This window comes from Danio aesculapii, chromosome 2, assembly GCF_903798145.1.
Source record: "Danio aesculapii chromosome 2, fDanAes4.1, whole genome shotgun sequence".
Classification (NCBI taxonomy): domain Eukaryota; kingdom Metazoa; phylum Chordata; class Actinopteri; order Cypriniformes; family Danionidae; genus Danio; species Danio aesculapii.
Window position 1 is genome coordinate 26,234,717 of NC_079436.1, and position 20,263 is coordinate 26,254,979.

The following is a 20,263-nucleotide window of genomic DNA, read 5'->3' on the forward strand; positions in this document are numbered from 1 at the left end:
ACAGGCAATTCCAAGTTTACATATCGCACAGTTTGCTTTGGCAATGTTGTCATCATCAACTTTATAATACCTCCAGACCGCAGACATACCCGCGCTTTCCACTTCAAGCTGCTTCCAAGTTCTACTTTGCCAGCAATTTACCAATGTTTACCAAAGTGGTGTCATGCCGTGCGCGTTGCTGTTTCTGTGTGAGTCAAGCAAGAGGTCTAACTCTGTGCCACCACATAACTATAGATGTGTTATAATATAATAAAAAAATATATATATTCGAGTCCTGATCGGGAGGTATTGTCCGATTCTGATCGAGTCTGAAACCATGTGATCGGGCCCAGTTTCCGGTCACGTGATCTGATCTGTACATCCCTATTCATAAGAGAAAAGAAAAACATTTTACCAAGTGAATTTTTGTGGGACTCCCAAAGTAAGATTGCTTTTTTAAAAGTATTATATGTTCACTGAAAATCATTTTGTTGAAGTTTATATTCTACAGTTCGTGAATTCACCAGGAATTTATTACTTTATGCTGCACGAATGCATTAAATTGATTAAAACTGATTGCACTGACAGCATGTTACAAACGAACACATTTCCCTCCAAAAACAGTAAGCTGCACAACTATCCTCAACATTAATAAGAAATGTTTCTTGATCATCAGATTAGCATGTTAACATGATTTTTGGAGCATCATGTGACTCTGAAGATGCTGTAGAAATCATGCCAAAAGGTCAGCTTTACCATCATCTGAATAAACTAAAACACATGTACTGAAATAGAAAATATAGAAAAAACTTAAAAGTGTGAAAGACTGACAATTTGTGTGCTTCTCTCAAAAAAATACAGTGCAAAGTCAACGTTTTCTAGAGAATTTTGTCATTTATTTTGCCCTCAGTGCAATAACAATAGTAATGGCAAATTATTCTTTCTTATGTTTGCAAGATGTGAATTGTGTTACAGTTTCCAAGCGGATTGAAGCACGCTGTATTTAATTACATGCAGTCACAGGTGTGTTTATATATATATATATAATATTCTAACAGTTTCAAACATGTCTCATTTCATCACATTTTTTCATACACTTTTGAGTATTTTAACTGTTTATAATGAGCAGATGTTCTTGCCCTGATGCCATTCGCATCCATCAAGTTTTTTAAAAAGCCAGTGAGATGAAGTACCCTTCATTTGAACACAGAATAATCAAACAATAGGTGTTAGTTCATAGTTATATAACACACAAAACATTTTGTCCAGTATAACTGTACTACTCATTTTATTAGGTACACTTTAATTTATTGACTTGAACCCCTTTTTCCTTCAGATCTACCTTAATTTTCTGTGGCAAGTATTCAGCAAGGTGATCATATTTCTCAGAATTATTGGTCTATATTGCTGCAGAATTGTTATCCACATCCATGATGCGAGTCTCTTGCAGCAAATCCCAGCGGTGCACTATTGGATTGAGATTTGGTGACTGTGCAGGCCATTTGAGTCTAGTGAACTCATGTCATGTTCAGGAAACCAGTTTAGGATGATTCGAGCTCTCAGACATGAAACATTATCTTGCTGAAATGTGTACACCGTGGTCATAAATGGATTGGCATGGCCAGCAGCAATACTCAGCACAGGTTTAAATGATGCTCAGTTGGTAATAAGGAGCTCAAAGTGAGTCATAAATATATCACCCACAACATTACACCAGCAGCCTGAACTGATGATGACCTTCATGTTCTTCAGGCCAAAGACCAGTCTTCAAGACCAGTTTTATCAACTAGTTTCTGTCAGATTGAACAAATCTCAGTATACTCCTCTGCCATCAACAAGATATTTCACATGCTAAACTGCTGCTAATTTGTAATGCATAGATCATTCTCTGTAAACCCTAGAGATGGTTGTGTATGAACATTTCAGCATATCAAAATTTTGCAATACTCAAATTTCCAACCATGCTATAGTTAAAGTCTCATCACATTTCTTCCTCATTCTAATGCTCGGTTTGAACTTCAATGAATTGTCTTGATCAACTGTTAGCTGCCATGTGATTGGCTGATTGGATATTTGCATTGAAATGCAGTTGAACCGGTGTACCTTGTTTTTTGTTATTTTATTATTTTTGTTTTGTTTGAATTAAGGTTATAATAGTTTTAGATTTTTCATTAGTTTTAGTTTTTCGTTTGGACTTTTCAGTTAGTTTTAATTATTTTTTTCAGAGGCAGATTTACTAGTTTTTATTAGTTTCTATATTTTGAAATTGCTTCGTTTTAGTTTAGTTTTTATTAGTGTCAGTGTTAGTTTTATTATTTTTTTCTAAATAAGGATATTTGTTAGGTGAACGATTCAACATTATCAGAATAAATATTGCTAATAAAACTCAACCAAAGATACGTTTTTTAAAACGTATTCAAAGGACGCATGACCGCTATCATCTACCACCATCTACCCATCCTCAATTCAAATAAAATAACCACAAGATAGCAGCCAAGTACAATATGTTGCAATGCTGCTTCTGAGGTTAGACACACAGTAGTGATGGCAAGTTCAAATCTTTAATGTGAACAGGATATTTTGTGATAATGCTCCCATGTTTAGACTCAACACACCAAATGCATTTATTTAATCAAAATACATACAAATTAAAATAGTGAAATGTTATTGCACTATAAAAAACTGTTCAAAGTAGCTTATATTTAATTATTATTATAGTATTTATTGATGGATTTTTTTGCTTCACTACTCCAGTCACATGATCCTTCAGAAATCACTATTATTATTATTATTATTATTATTATTATTAATTTTATTATATTTATTATTATTATTATACTACTACTACTACTACTACTACTACTACTTCTATTCTTCTTTATTTTATTGGTAATGGTAATAAAAGCAATAATGACTGGAGTAATAATTTCATTTGAAACTATACATAAAATGTAAATAAATATTTAACATTTTTTTACATTTAATAAATGCTGCCTTGATAAACAGAATAATTTTGTCATCCATACAAGTTTATAACAGGAAATTAACCAGACCTATATATATATATATATAGATGCTCATGTATTGAAATCTCTTACTACTGACCTCTTTAAAATATAATTCAAATATAGTGCTCAGCATATAAGTACACCCCTCACAAATCTATCTTTTAAATTCATATTTTAATTGGAAGCTATACAATGTTTATTTGTACATTAGATTAGTCAGTACTAAAGCCAAATCTGGAGCTTATCTAACAAAATAACTTACGATAACAGTCCAAAAACTAGTACACCCAAATTTATGTTATAGAAAAATATTAAATACAAATTTTAAAAAAGAAGGAAAAATCAAGAGAAGCTAAAAAAAAATTATTTGTATTATCTTTCAATTTCTCAATGTGTTTGGTGACTAAATATTATTTTAATAAACATATCTGTTTAATAAATCTGTTTTGTTTAAATGCACCGAAATAAATGAATTACATATAATTGTGTACTCAATTATGCTGAGCACTGTAGATTTGAACTTAAGTACTTGACAAAAATGGGTGACCGTTTATTTTATGTTTGAGTGATAGTCGGCCTTAAAAAAAAAACGGTGTGATTCAATGAGCGTGAGTTGTATTTTGGGGGTTGGGGTGAGATTTGTTTTAAAAGACAATAGCAAAGTAAACTTGCCAAAGTTTTCGTGTATGTGGGAGGAGAAACCGAAGCGCTCCAGTGAGGTTTTCGGGCATCAGAGGGACAGTTCTTGGCCCCTTTTGCATCTCTTTACTGAGTCGTGCTCTTTTTGCTTTTAATGCCAAATGCACTGCTAAGAATATCAATGAAGTTGATGGCAGAGCGAGCCATGGATGGCATCACTAATTTTTAACGCCCTGAGGAATATTTTCTGCATCATATCAGAAAGAGCTGCATAGGATTTGACTGATTGGATGCACTTCAAACGTGACAGTGTGGAGGTTTCACTCAAACATGCAAGTCGTGTGTATGTTTCCGCATCTCCTTTAGAGTTTGAATGAATGTTTATGAAGACAAGCTTCTAATTTGCTTTTTCATGTGCAAATGCGGGAGACTGGAAAAAACATCTGGAAATGCATGCTTGTGCAAGTTAATCTTTTAGCAGCTTTGCAAAAAGCGCAGTACATTGTAGGTTATTGCATTTTGAACAGGTTTTATGTTAAAAAAATATTAAAGTAATATTGAATAATTATTTTACGACTATATTTATGTACAAACAGAAACTTGCATCTTTACAACAACTCGTCAAAAGAAAAGTTTGGAAATATATTACTTTTACAAAGTAGCATTTTTACAACTGAATTAGTTTGATTATAATTAAAACTTTTATAGGTACAAAATTGATCTTCCAGTGTAAGAGAAATAAAATACAATATGAGGAACAAAATTACTTAAAAGAGTTCATAAACATGTTAACACATGTAATAAACACACGTAAATTGAGTACACCGCAAAATTAGATTTAATTAGGCATGTTTTTGATTGCTAAAGTGTATTTTAGTTGGGCTGTCAAGCTATTAAAATGTTTAATCTAATTAATTACATCATGGGTCAGTTAATTACCCCAATTAATTGCAGCTTTAGTGGCTAAATAACTATTTGGTGTCCATCTCCAGCAGTGGTCAGAAGACGTGCAGCATTTTTCTGTAAAACGACTGGACTAGAAGGTTATTTGGCCTGCAGGCAAACTGCCCTGATGCCACACAGGGTGCCAGACGCATTCTCACCCGTGGGACATCTCTGCCTGTGCAGATTAATGGCAGTGATGTTCTCTAATGGACCATAAGAGCTGGTTCCTGTAATGCACTCAGTGACCAAGTAATAATTTATTCACCTTTTGCCTGACGGTTTTGAACATTTCTCAAGCAATACATAGCAACAACTCTACAGCCATATTTTTTCTGAAGTTTTCCCTCCAGTAAGCATGTGTCTGCACCCCCCAGAGAACTAATTAATTTCCTAAAATCTTACTTATCTCGCTTCTGTTTTCTAATACGAGAGGATGTAGGCATACGTTGGTTGGATGAGTAAGTGTGTGCACTTGGTGCAAAACCACTTCAGTATTTCCAGAATGGCTGGCTTTAAAAAACACTCTGTAAAATATTAATATTCAGAATCTTTTTTTAAATCTACGCCAATGAGTATTTATTTATTTATTTGGTAACACTTTATAGCTATGATCCCCTTTAGACATTCTGTTGGCTGTTACTTTGCAATATGTCAGCTAGCAGGAGTGGAATTTGCTGTTAATTTAAAGCCTCCCAAGGCCATCCAAGATAGGTGACTTTGTTTTTTGGTACGTTAGGTAAGATTTTTAGCTAAAGCTCTTGTCTTTGCTGATTCATGTAATGGAAGTCAATGGCTCTGGCACTCTGAGAGTACAATAAAAACAGGCGAAGTAAAATTAATACTACACTGTAAAATATTTAAGGCAATACAAGTTTGGTTTATAGAACATTTCATACAGAGTGGTAATTCAAAGTGCTTTATATAAACAAGAATAAAAGAAACAAGAAAATAAAAATTAGTAAAAGAATTAAACATGATAAAACAGATTAAAATGTGTTAAAACAGGTTATAAAAGAATTAAAAAAGAAAGATATAATAGCTGTCGGATGTAGCACAGTGCTTATTCAGTAAAGGCACAGCTAAACAGATGTGTTTCAGTCTTGGTTTGTACCTAAATGACAAATGACAACAATATTTTTATGTTGCTTTAACTTATTTTAATAATTTAGTCAGTTTTCAACTACATTTTTTAAGTTGTACAAAGTTTAACTAAATAATTTTGTCAATTTAATTGATGTAAGTTGAGATGACTAGAAAAAAATCGTTTGATTCAATAAAAAATTTAAGGCGGCCATATTTTTTCAGTGTAGTGGCTCCTGATGATACAATGAGGTCTTGTGAAGCAAGACTGGTCTGTGCTAGAATCTTAATTACTTATATTGTATTAAATTTTGATAGCTGAACATTATTAAAATAATAACACTAGAGATGGTTTTAAATGGTATAAAAGTTATAGTGAAGTATAATTTTAGTGACAAATTATCATTGTTGTCAATATTTTTATAGTTTTATTTATAAAGCTCACTCTTTAAATGAAAAGAATACAACATACTTTAACTGTATATAAAATGTATATTTATTTACTGTCTAAACATGCATTTAAATAGCAGATTTTAATGATCAATAAGCATAATGGTAAAGGATTTAGCATAGGTTTTCAAAATCAGAATAACCAGTTTTAATACTGAATATAATGAATAAAAATTTGGAATGTAATACTAACCAGTGTTAATTTCATCAACAAAAATACAGGCAAAAAATGTGTTGCCCATAGCTTGACGCAAACATAAACTTACAGGACAAAACGATGAATGCACACACTCCATACCTGCCAACACTTCCATTTTTTTCCCAGGAGTCTCCACTATAATTCACACCCATCTCCTGCCACCTCCTGTTTGTGTTTTTTCCCAGAAAACTCACATATTTGTATGATACCGCACCCTCCCTACCCCCCACTGACCCTCAACTTTAGTGCAATCTTCCCACCCCCAGAGTCCCGAATTTAACAAACAAATGTTGTCAGGTATGACTGGGATTGGGCCGGGATAAGATTCTCAGTATGATAACCTTGGATAAAAACATCACGGTTTGACAGTTTTGTGATTGCTGCTCTAATATATATATTTTTTTTAAATGTTGCATAAAAACTAAAGCTTTCCCCCTTTGAACACAATATATTCATTTTGAGAAGATTTAAAATATTTTGGAACAGTAAACATGTCAGGCTAAAATTCAAATGAATTACTGACTTATGAACTGCTGTTTTCATAGTTCATTAACACAATTTCTTCACAATTTAAAACAGCATCTTTGGATATCTTTTCTGCTGGAGATACTGTTGTTCTAAAAAACAAAACAAAACAAAAAACTTAAAAAAAAACCTTACATATACCGGGATATATACATAGGAAGTTTTAAAATCTTGACTTTTACAAACTGCGGAATACCTTACAAACTAATTTTTGCTATACATTTTTAAGTCACAAAATGATGCTAACTTCAGGAAATTTACTGTGGTTTACCTTGGAACCGGTAATCGTGACACACTAACACCCTTGCAGGTTGCCATTGTAGTTTGTTACAACCCTGGTCTAGGGTCAAGGCCGCAACATAAAAGAACACACCCGACAAATAAAATTCACTTTTAATAACCCCTTTATATAGGGTGTCTTTATTTGTCTTTTTTTTTGTCTTTTCTTTTTTGATCACCAAGAAAAAAATCGTGAAGCCAAATACCTCGGGGTGAACCCACAGAAATAATAAACAAAAATACTAACTAAACACCCAAAAACTAAACACCCAAATGAAACTTACTACACCTAATAAAATAACAGAAATAAAAATACAAATCTACACCCACCTCCCTGACTAACAAAAACACAGGTGAAAATATTTACAAAAAAAAAGTGGCGTCCAACCCCTATTGCCTCTTACCGTGTATATATTTACAATATTTACAATCAACAAACACACAAACCAAAACAATAATAGGAAGGGGAAACACGGATGGGTATACAACACAAAGTCAACACTAGTACAACAGCACGAGAAATACAATCAACGAAAATAACTCAACACAGGAATAACTTTATCAAAATCTCAACAACACGCCAACAAACTCGCTCTCTCGCCCTACGCCCGTTTATCTCTTTTTAAAGGACGCCCTGGGTTACTTCCTCCAATCCCAGGGCACGTCGCCTGCGTAGTTAGGGCGGGGCCTGCAGGTAGAAAGGGAGAGAGAGAGAGAGAAACGCACACAAACAAACACACCTGCCAACGCAACAAGTTGTTTTACAGTAATACCATCTAAAACAAATTCCCCGTTTGATTGTAAAACTGTGAGTTTTGCTCACTTCCCAAAAATTTTGATGACTTTTAATTTAGCCAATTCGAATAATTAGACAAAACATTTAGATAAGCACCGCAAATTAAGTTTAATTTACCAAGATCATAAGATTTTTTGTTTCACATCGCAATTGAGTACAAGCATTAGCAGCAGTTCAGTGCAGATGAAACAGATTAACTAGCCGGTCTCAGTGGGTCTGTAATTAGTCAACATCACTGTGTAAATAACCAGTCCCCCACTTTTTTTTATTTTTTTTTGGTCCAATCTTCAATAGGCTGAATCATGTTGGCTATCAAAAGTATATCCCGCTTTGTGTTTTGCCTCAATTTTCTGTGTGTTTACGCATGTTTGTCGCTCGCAGTGTGTGTAGCTCTGAGCTCCCCTGTCCCTTTCTGCTCACGTTGGGGAGTCTCATGGTGCTCACTTTAATTCTGAAAGGCAGGCCTGTATAAATAATTCATTTCCCCTTTGCTAGCCTTATTTCTGCATGTGGTACAAGTGTTACTGCCAGTCTGCAGGGGAGGGTTTTTTGGGGAAATGCAAGAAGGCTACAAAGGAAGTATGTAAAAAAACAGGGCTTGGCAGTCACTTTTGCTCTCCTCCGGCTTCGCTCTTTCTTTTTCTCTCCCCTTTCTCTTGCTCCGTGTGTGTTTGCTTTTATTTACACATTGTCTTTGTTCCACATATCACCAGTGTGCAGATTGTTTTTTTCCGGAGCCAAGAGCGATCAAACAATCAAACATGTCGGCGAATGAAATCATCAGAGCCTTACAACATTTGCTGTGAACATTTTAGAAACCTCGCTTTTGAAGAATGTGAAACGCCGTGTTGACCTTTTGAGGAGCCATCAAGATATTGTTAATGTCAAAATGGAGACTTCACTCAAGGCGGTGTGGTTTGGCCACCTGAGAAGTGTCGCTTTAATAGGTAACCTTGAAATCAATGTAGTTCAACTGAAAAGTCATTTATTAGCAACACTTTAGTTTAAGTAGTTCTCACTTTTAGCTAGTGGCTTTATTACCTGTTTAAGGTATTAAGATATTGGATGCTTATTTGTATAATAATCCATATTCTTCATGGTCTTATTCATGATCCCTCATCCTACCCAATACTTAACCCAATGGATATGGGGTTCACCCAAAAAATTTAATTCTCTCATCATTTACTCACCTTCAAGTCGTTCTAATCCAGATTGAGTTGATAGTTGAGTTGATTCAAGTAGTTCTAATCCAGATTGAATTGTTTTTTATGTTAAACACTAAGAGATATTTTGAAGAATGCTGGAAATCTGAATCATTAGCTGTGTTTCCCTCCTCCTGTTTTTAATGCGTTTTTGGATATGCACATTAAAAATGGTTGATGGAAACGCCAAGATGCGCATACATTTTGAAGATGCGCATAAAAAACGTATGCACATAACTGAGTAGGATGAACTTTATATTCGACAAGAGATGCGCATAATGATGTAACACTTTTTAATATATGTTTTTAAAATATATATTTTATTGAACTGTAAATGGTCAGTAATTATTACAGTATAATGAAACATTGTGAAATATAAAAGGATCATAAGGGAAGCCAGGGGGATAAAACTGTAAAGAAGAAAAAAAATTGACCACATATATTCAGAAAATAATAATAAAATACAATAAGTTCAACATGAAATGCATAAAAAGGAAAGCTTAAAATAAAAATAAAAAATTAGGAGTTTAAGTAATTTAAAATAAAGTACTGATGTTACAGGGGAATTTTAAATAGGGCATGACAAGATAATGTTTGCCTTAGCGTTTCCTGAACCAAAAATATTGCTGCAATTCTCTTATGAATACCTTAAAAACAGTTTATTATTGGAGATTAGCATTTATGGATGTGCTATTAGCAAGTAAAATATAGCATTATAATATATATAACAAAGTAAAAAGAGATCATGTGATAATAAAAATGTGTGTGAATGGACAAACCAGCAGGCTGACCGCATTTAAAATCTGAAATTCAACAATCTGAAATTAACTATTTCAATATTAGTGCTATTATATTATTAATGACCTCCAGAATCAGGAGCGTATGTGCTTAACGTCTCATGCCTTCAAATGCCACCACGCATTCATTGCATGTCGGAATTGTCTTCTGATATGCAAGTCAATTATTAAATGAAGAAAGACTCACGGAGCTACTGCAGCAAATTCAGTTTTTTACTGTTGATATTTGGTGCCAGTTAATCAGCAAGTGACGATTTTGTTCTCTTTAACTCGTTGGATGGAAACGCTGCTTTATTCGCATGTCTTTTATTCGATATTCCTGTTTTGTGCATGAAATTACTTTGCATCCTTATCTGGAAGCATAGCTAATAACTAGGAAAAGAAAATACTATGGAAGTCAAATGTCCAACATTTTTCAGTATATATTTAATGTATTAAACAGAAGATTAAAAAAAACTCCACTGGTTTAGATGAAGTCAAGGGTGAGTAAACGATGACAGAGATTTCATTTTTGGGAGTGTATTGAACTAAAAGTAATAGTAATTGGTTTGTTAGTAGTTTATTGTACCTTACTATAAAGTGTGATGTCATTCCAGATTTGTTTTACTTTCTTTTTCCTGTGGAAAACAACAGGAGATACTTTGGAAAAAAAGTCTGAATGTTAAGAGCCCCGTAGATTCAATTCATGTTTATTTCTATGGTGTTTTTACAATGTAGATTGTGTCAAAGCAGCTTAACATAGAAGTTCTAGTAAATTGAAATTGAAACTCTCAGAGGTTCAGTTTAGTTCAGTTCAGTGTGGTTTAAATTTCACTGCTGAAAGTTCAAACACTGAATAGCAAATCCATCAATGCGCAGCTCCACAAATCCCAAAAAACAGTGGCGACAGTGGCAAGGAACAAACTTCACCAATTGACGAAAGTGAAGGAAAAAAACCTTAAGAGAACCCAGGCTCAGTTGGGCATGGTGGAGAAGCTCCAGGTGTGAGTAGGTCACAAGCAGGTGTACAGACTGGCCCACGGGATCAATGCGGAGACTCATCAGTCACTGTGGTCTATCAGGAATCAGTCTCATGCTCTCCACTCCTCCCACTTCTTAGACTACATTGACTTTCATTGTGCAGACAGAACCAGTCTGAAATGATCTTTTGTGTCCACAGAAATGTCATTTTGTTTTAAACAGAAAAATAAGTGGGTATGTCTGGGCGATATGACAGAAAATATACTTTTTTGCTTTTTCTTCTTGTCTTTCCCAAATGCTTGACTGATTTAAGATTCAAAGTATCTATATATATATATTTTTTTTTTGTACATTTTTTTTATTTATTTACTAAAACTTGCATAACCATCTAATCAAACAATCATCAATGGGGTAGAAGTAAAACAAATTCATTAATTCGACTTTTCCTTTAAACAATTATTCATTCATTTTCTTTCGGCTTAGTCCCTTTATTCTTCGGGGGTCATCACAGGGGAATGAACCACCAACTCATCCAGCATATGTTTTGCACTGCGGATGCCTTTTCAGCTGCAACCCAGTACTGGGAAACACCCATATATCTGACATTCACACACATACACTACCGTCAATTTAGTTTACTTAATTCACCTAAACTGAATATCTTTGGACTGTGGGGGAAACCAGAGCACCCTGAGGAAACCCATGCCAACACGAGAGAACATGCAAACTCCACACAGAAATGCCAACCGACCCAGCCGGGACTCAAACCATCACCCTTCTTGCTTCTTGCTAACCACTGAGACACTGTGTCACATTAAACAATATTCAAAAGTTATCATATATGTGCATATCTGTCTCTGATGATAATTAACCATCGAACTTAGACAAATCGCACAGCCCTAAAGCTGTACAGTCCTTTTAAGAAAACAACTGCAAGCAGCATTTATTTAAGAGAAAGTTCAACATTTGAATTTCAAGTGTATTTGACGCCAGTGTCAGATTTCCTTAAGCAGACTTGCAAAGTATGTGTGCTGTTGTCTCCAGGCAGCATTATGTTAATCAAGCTCTTATTGTTCCAATGCGATGTTTGATATTCGAGTAGTTTTGTATTCCTGTCGCTTCGGATGCAACTATAAAAGCCAAGGTCAGGGGTTCGATTGCCAGAAAACATATATGCTGATAAAATGCATGCCTTGAATGCACAGTAAGTCAATCTGGATAAAAGCGTCTGTCAAGTGAGTGAATGCTGGCACTCTTCTCCTCTGTGGAATGAAGCCGACACTTGTGTATCTTCCTGGTCTATATATGTCATCCATCCCACAGCTGCTTGTAAGGTTTAGTCCAGCTCATCCTCAAATCTCTCCGACAGCGAACTCGGTTAACACTGTACCTGCAGACGTGTTGCTCAATGCAGACATTCTCTCTTTGGGAATTGTTAAAAGGCCTCTTTTTGAAAATGTATCCCCTTGAAATGTGCTTGCAGTAGTTTCTAATGGTTTCAACTCTATTGTGAGTCCATGCTGGCTGTTGGGTCACGAAGTAAAAAAGGATTTCAGGTCTCTTCTGTTCTTAAAAGGGAAAAGACTGTTCTAGATACAAATTATAAATTGCTACTAGACTTACTAGCTTTTGAAATGGACGGGAAAGTGCTTTTCATGCATTTTGTTGATAATGTAATACTTCTAATTGAATTATACATTTATTGTGGTGCTAATTCATTTCTAGTAAGCAAATTAAGCTGATTGCAGCATAGAGAGACTCTGACTTGCACTTAATATTAAGAAACATGAACAAATGTATCAGAGAGAGAGAGATAGGCAGACAGACAGACAGACAGACAAATAGATAGATAGATAGATAGATAGATAGATAGATAGATAGATAGATAGATAGATAGATAGATAGATAGATAGATAGATAGATAGATAGATAGATAGATAGATAGATAGATAGATAGATAGATAGATAGATAGATAGATATAGACAGACTTAGACTATTTTAAATTAAGAAATTACTACATATTTAGTATGGTTTTCTACATTTGTAGGATAAATATTTCTCTTTTGTTTTTGATTTGTTTTGTTTTGTTATAAACGTAATTGTTATTTTAAATTCTATTTCAAAAATTTCCCATTGTTACCATGTTTCTGGTTCAAATACTTTTAAACACAGTGTAAACTAGAAGTACACTGTGCACTGTAAACCTGAAATTTTACATCAGGAGCTCATGGATGAAAAGAGGGCTTTGTCCACACAGACTGAAGTTGACCAATTGTCTGATCCTTTATGATAGATAGATAGATAGATAGATAGATAGATAGATAGATAGATAGATAGATAGATAGACAGACAGACAAACAGAGACAGACAACAGACAGACAGACAGACAGACAGACCCATTTACGTTTGAAATTAGATAGACTACTTTAAAAATAGGAAATTACTAAATATTCAGTAGGGGTTTTTACATTTCTTTGTAGGATAAATATTTCTATTTGGTTTTTGATTTGTTTTGTTTTGTTAGAAACGTAATTATGTTATTTTAAATTCAATTTCAAAAATTTCCCATTATTACCATGTTTCTGTATCAATAGATAGACCAGGAGCTCCTGGATGCAAAGAGGGAAGTCCACACAGACTGAAGTTCACCAATTGTCTGATCTTTTATACAAGATAGATAGATAGATAGATAGATAGATAGATATAGATAGATAGATAGATAGATAGATAGATAGATATAGATAGATAGATAGATAGATGATAGATAGATAGATAGATAGATAGATAGATAGATAGATAGTAGATAGATAATAGATAGTAGTAGACAGATAGATAGATAGACAGATAGATAGATAGGTAGGTAGGTAGGTAGTAGGTAGGTAGGTAGGTAGGTAGGTAGGTAGGTAGGTAGGTAGGTAGGTAGGTAGATATAGATAGATAGATAGATAGATAGATAGATAGATAGATAGATAGATAGATATAGATAGATAGATAGATAGATAGATAGATAGATAGATAGATAGATAGATAGATAGATAGATATAGATAGATAGATAGACCCATTTAAGTTTGAAATCAGATCAGACTATTTTAATTTAAGAAATGACTACTTATTCAATATGGGTTTCTACATTTCTTTTAATATAAATATTTCTCTTTTGTTTTGATTAAGCACAATAAGCCATGCTGTCAGAAATAAATTTCACTTCAAATTATATAAACACATAACTCATTTATTTTACATTCTATATCTAATACAAATACTTCTCTTTTGTTGTGATTAAGCACAATTAAGCTGTGCTGTCAGAAATAAATTTCAATTCAAATTATAAAACACATAATTATTTTAAATTCTGTCTTTAAAATTTCACATTATTACCGCGTGTTCTGTATCAAATACGTTTGAACTGTGCTGTACACTGTAACCTAGAATTTTTACATCAGGAGCTCCTGGACGAAAAGAGGGAAGTCCACACAGAGTGAAGTTCACCACTTGTCTGATCTTTTATTCAAAGAACAGCTTATTTATTCACTTCAGTCGAGCTGTGATACATCTTCAACCAATGGCTTGGAGCCAAGACAAAATAATTCCTAAAAAGGCATCTTAGTTTGAGAGCTTCATCATTAAAAATGCGGTTTTCTAAATATATGCAGAGCACAGGGCTATGAGAAAGGAACATAGCATAGGGGTATCAAAAAGGAACACAACTTTAACACCTTTATGCAAGAACGACACACTCAAAATACAAGATGACTGATGCTTGTTCAAACTACCTGTTTAAAATGAGCCGAAACAACACAGTTATTGTAATTTCTTTGGCCAATTTCTTTGTTTTATGTTCAGTCCACTTAAATTTAAACTACTAAGTTCACAGCGTTTTGTGTACACTATACACTATGCACTCATGCTCTATGTACTTATGCTCTTACACATTTAACAGCATAGTATGCGTATGTAGTGTCGTCCCAGATGGAGCACTAATGTTTTTTTACTAAGCGGAAATTCAAACCATTTCCCTGATAACGTTTGGCGGTTGCCAAATCAGTGAAATAAATGACCAAACTATCAAATAATACTTGCTATGAGTATAACCGCATTCACCATCGGGAGGCGCTATAATACTCTCGTAGGAAAATTTTGCTTTCACCATCCAAAATAAATAAAGTTATCCAACATGTGCGCCCGATAGCTCCGCCCCTTCTGCTACGTGAGCAAACCTGCAATCGTTGAGTGCGTGAAGTGTCCATCATTCCACACTTCATTTACCAGCTGAATGAGTGCATCATCTGGGTAATTAAAGTGCACTTATTATTTTGGGGTTTTCAGTGTGAACGCACTACTTACACTATTTATACTACAAAATGGCGTAGAATAGTGTATACGTTCCCAGCATGCTTTGCGTGGGATTGAATTAAGAGAGGAAAATGTTTGTTAACAATAAAAAGTAAATTTAAATTTAATAGAAAGACTTTTTAGTGTTTAATCTTCAGTTTAGTTTGAAGATTTAGAAGAGTTTCATGTAATGCTTTGAGTTTTGACATTACCACCTGGCAGAAGCACCCATGCTTTGGGTGTTGTAGCTAAATTAGCAAAAATGCAGTTCGTTGCTTTGCTCAGTGAGCAATAACTGGCCTAAAATTAGTTCTGAGATCAGTCTCAATCAACTGTTTATGTAACTCATGAAATGTGCTTAAAATGACTCGTTAGTGTATTTATGATAACTTCAAATAAAACTAAGAGACTTCAAAATGTACGACACATAATATACATGATATTATCAGACCTTTGAGTTTAAGTTAAATAAAATTACAAATATACTTAAACTTTATTTAATAAAATCATGTTGGACCAACTCAATTGCATTTAATTATGTAAATATATTTTTAAACTAGTGCTAATTAAATTTATTGCATGGAAATCCTCCCTCATTAAATTGAGTTCCTCCAATGTGTTATTTTTTTGAGTGAACTTAACTTGCAGAAATGCACATCCTGTTCGTATTTGTATAGCTATCGAGAGCTGCAGCTCATAGACCAAAGAAATGTTTTACAAACTATACTAACCTGACAGATACAAAGCTACATTTTCCATCACAAGTCTATTAAATTGACCATTACATAGACCATTTCAATGCAGTCACATCATTGACCTATGAACATTTCCTGCTTTTTGTCAAACTATTTCATAACTGTAACAAGAGGCAATTCAATCATAACTTAATATTAAAACATTGTCATAACATTATTTATCAATATGTGGCTCTTTTAAATTCGCAGAAGCTATAGAGTTTAAAAATGTAAAACAGGAAATACGTTGGGACCATTGTTTTCGTTTACAATCCCTCAAAATGGTCTATACAGCAATTAATAATGTTAAGTATAATATTCAGTTTGACTATTGTGAGTTGAAATGAGTTGAGTTTACTCATGTTTAGTGAGTAACTAACAGCTGAACTTTCATTTCTGTTTAGTCAAATGAAATCCTTTATTCTATTGTCAAAGCAACATCTGGATCCTGAATTACCTCCATTGAGCACCACTAAAGATAATCACTCTTAACCCCAGACTGCATTACACATATGCTCTGAAACAATTCGGTAATCTGAAACCAAGTCTATATGTTCACCACATGAAAAATGTTGTAATACAAAACTATAAGTGTGACAGCTCTCTGAATGCGCGCAGATGGCTCTCCTGCTCACATTAGCTGTGATTGCGTTTAGACGACAAGTGTGATTGAGAAGCCACTTTCACATTGAGATACTGAGATATAGTTGATTGTGTATAGGGGTAAGAGTAAATAGCCTGTGACTTCATAACCAAATCTCTTTCCTTGACAACCCCTCCAACAGACCATACGGCCCGTGAGGCTTGAAGAAAAGTGTTTTTTTTTTTCTCTCTGAACACACAAAATGACTGTCTCGTTATGGTCTATTTGTGTTGGATAGATTTCCTCAGCACTAATCTCTGCCACAGAGGACATTGATGCAGGCCATTGATAGCGATGCATTACATCCAGGCCCAATCCTGCAGCACTCGACGCCTTAGAGGGCGATATCACCTCCACTCTCCCCCCGTTTAATGTCTCTTCATACAATTATACCAGCCTCTTTCATGCACACAATGCTCTTCCCTGCAATTTCAGGCCCATTTATGATGGGGGTTATTATGCAGGAGTAGAGGTGGCTTGCCAGAAACCAAGGTGGTGGGGGATCGATTCTAACATTGATAGTATCGATACCAACGTAGCTATTGGGTATTGGATTGACACTTGTGTAATGAGATCCAAGTTTAAAGTGCTCTTGTCTATGCTAATGACATTGTTCTCCTTTTATCAAAGATTGGTCTGAAATGCAGGTATATGACTTCTTTTCTATATTGTGCGTAGGGCAGTGTGTTGCGATTAACTTGTATTTCTGCTATATATATTGTGAAATAAATACACCAGATGAATTGAATAGCCGTATTTGGAAACAATATATTCATTTTTAATTGATTAGCATAATTTTGTAGGGGAACAAAATCATACATGTAATGTATATGTAAAAATAAGAGTGAAATAAGCAGTGCTTTATGGTTTTCAGGGTATAGTCAAGTCGTATTCAGGTACAGAAGTAAATAAACAAGCTTAAAATAAACACTGCAAAGACTTTAAAACAGTTCAATAAAATTATTTTCTATTAAATGTTGTGTCTGAGTGCTCCTAGCGCTTAAAAAATGTGCAAATGTGTGTATGTGTATATATATATATATACACACCACACAGTTGAAGTCAGAATTATTAGCCCCCCCTGTTTATTTTTTTTCCCCCCATTTTCTGTTTAACGGAGAGAAGATTGTGTGAAAACACATCTCTAATCATAATAGTTTTAATAACTCATTCTAAAAACTGATTTATTTTATCTTTGCCATAATGACAGAACATATAATTTGACTAGATATTTTTCAAGACACTTCTATACAGCTTAACGTGACATTTAAAGGCTTTACTAGGTTAACTAGGCAGGTTAGCGTAATTAGGCAAGTTATTGTATAATGATGTTCTGTAAACTATCGAAAAAAAAATTAGCTTAAAGGGGCGAATAATTTTGACCTTAAAATGGTTCATAAAAAAATTAAAAAACTGCTTTTATTCTAGCCGAAATTAAATAAATAAGACTTTCTCCAGACGAAACAATATTATCAGACATACTGGTGAAAATTTTCTTGTTCTGTTAAACATCATTTGGGAAATATTTAAAAAAGGAAAGAAAAATTCAAAGGGGGGCTAATAATTCTGACTTCAACTGTATATATAACCTAAACTGTTATGAAGCGGACAGGAGACAGAGGTAAGGAAACGTTAGGGTGTTTATTAAATGACAACAAGGAGCACATGAAGGATAGCCAGGAGGATCAGGAATGATGTTGGGGTCTTTTCCTCCGTGGCTGGGTAACAGGAATACACGAGGATGGACAGCACACACCAGATACAGCTGACAGAGGATGACACAGACTTGGAAGGACTGGAAGACAGGACGATTCGGGAGGACCAGGAAGACTAGGAGGAATACAAAGAGAACAGGTAAGTAAATCGTTTGTTTTAGCTGAGGATGACTACGCTGAGTGGTCGCTCAGTTGTCCGCTTTCGTCGAGACGAGCCCGGACAATGAGCGACTGGAGTGCTGTGCTTTTATCTGGTGCTCGTGAATGTGATGCAGCTGTGTGCTCATTAGAAGTCAGGTGATGGTGATCTTCGTGAGTGGGGGTCGTGAGAGCCTGACCAATCCATGACAGTACCCCCCTCCCCAGGGCCCGCTCCTGAGGGCCGACACCTCCGACGCCGTGGTGGTCTCCCTCTGCCTCTAGGCGCTGGGAACTCAGGGTGGCTCTCATGAAACTCCACCATGAGACTAGGATCGAGAATATCAGCTCTGGGAACCCATGTCCTTTCTTCGGGGCCGTACCCTTCCCAGTCCACCAGGTACTCCAACTGGCCACCACGACGTCGGGAACGCAAGATCTCCTTCACTGCGTAGACGGCTCCTTCTTCTAGGAGCAGTGGAGGAGGGGGTTCCTCTTCGTGGTCAGGCTCTGTGGAGGGAAGAACAGGATCGTGATAGGGTTTCAGGAGTGATACGTGGAATGTAGGGTGAATACGGTAGTGAGAGGGTAATTGTAGTTTGTAGGTGACGGGGTTAACCTGTTCCACGATGGTGAAGGGACCAACAAATCGGGGACTTAACTTGCGAGAGGGCAGTCGCATGCGTATGTCCCGGGTGGATAGCCACACCTTTTGTCCGGGTGTGTATCTGGGTTCTTCAGACCTTCTCCTATCGGCGGTTACCTTGCTTCGACGGACTGCCCTCTGCAGATGTTGATGAGCCTCGTCCCAGACTCTCTCGCTCTCCCGGAACCAGTGATCCACTGCGGGGACATCAGATGGTTCGCCATCCCAGGGAAAGAGCGGTGGTTGGAAGCCCAGGACGCACTGGAATGGCGTGAGTCCGGTGGAGGGTTGCCGCAGTGAATTTTGGGCATATTCTGCCCAGCCCAAATACTGGCTCCAGGAGTTCTGGTGACCACTGCAGAAGGTCCTCAGGAACCGTCCCACCTCCTGAATCTTCCTCTCTGTCTGCCCGTTGGTTTGGGGATGATATCCAGAAGAGAGGCTGACGGCCACACCTAGGAGCTTGAAGAAGGCTTTCCATAGACGTGAGATGAACTGTGGACCTCTGTCCGACACAATATCTTCTGGAATACCAAATGACCTGAAGACTTGATTAAAGATATTGTCGGCAGTTTCAAAGGCTGTGGGAAGACCTTTCAGAGGGATTAGTTTGACAAACTTTGAGAATCTATCTACTATGACTAGAATACAGGTATTACCTTCTGACGAAGGGAGGTCAGTGATAAAGTCCACTCCTAGGTGTGACCAGGGACGGTTCGGAATCGGCAAGGGATGGAGCTTTCCAGCGGGTAGATGACGTGGGCTCTTGGATTGGGCACAGTCCTTACAGCCCTGAACATATTGCCTCACATCCCTTGCCATGTTTGGCCACCAGAATCGTTGGGATACTAGCGAGAGAGTATTGTTGATCCCTGGATGTCCAGTGCCTAGCGAGGTATGTAAGGAGTGGATCAGATCTACCCGGTGTTCAGGTGGTATGAACTGCCGATGAGGAGGGCATCCCGGCGGAGCAGGGGCTTCCGGAGTGGCAACGACTGGAGGAGCGTTCCAGGTGATCGGACAAATGGAGATGTGTTCGGGAAGAATCTTCGTTGGGAGTTCTTCATGATCGTGATGCTCGTGTAAACGAGAGAGAGCGTCTGCTCTTAGATTCTTGGGTCCTGGACGATAGGAAATGGAGAAATCAAAACGTGAGAAGAAAAGTGACCATCTGGCTTGACGTGGACATAGTCT

The 20,263-nt window shown here is 36.0% G+C and overlaps 1 protein-coding gene across 2 annotated transcripts in view; it reads left to right on the forward strand.

Annotated features, from left to right (window-relative positions):
* Positions 1-20,263, forward strand: part of efna2a (ephrin-A2a) — a 191,732-nt gene that overhangs the window by 52,550 nt on the left and 118,919 nt on the right. The window lies entirely within an intron of this gene.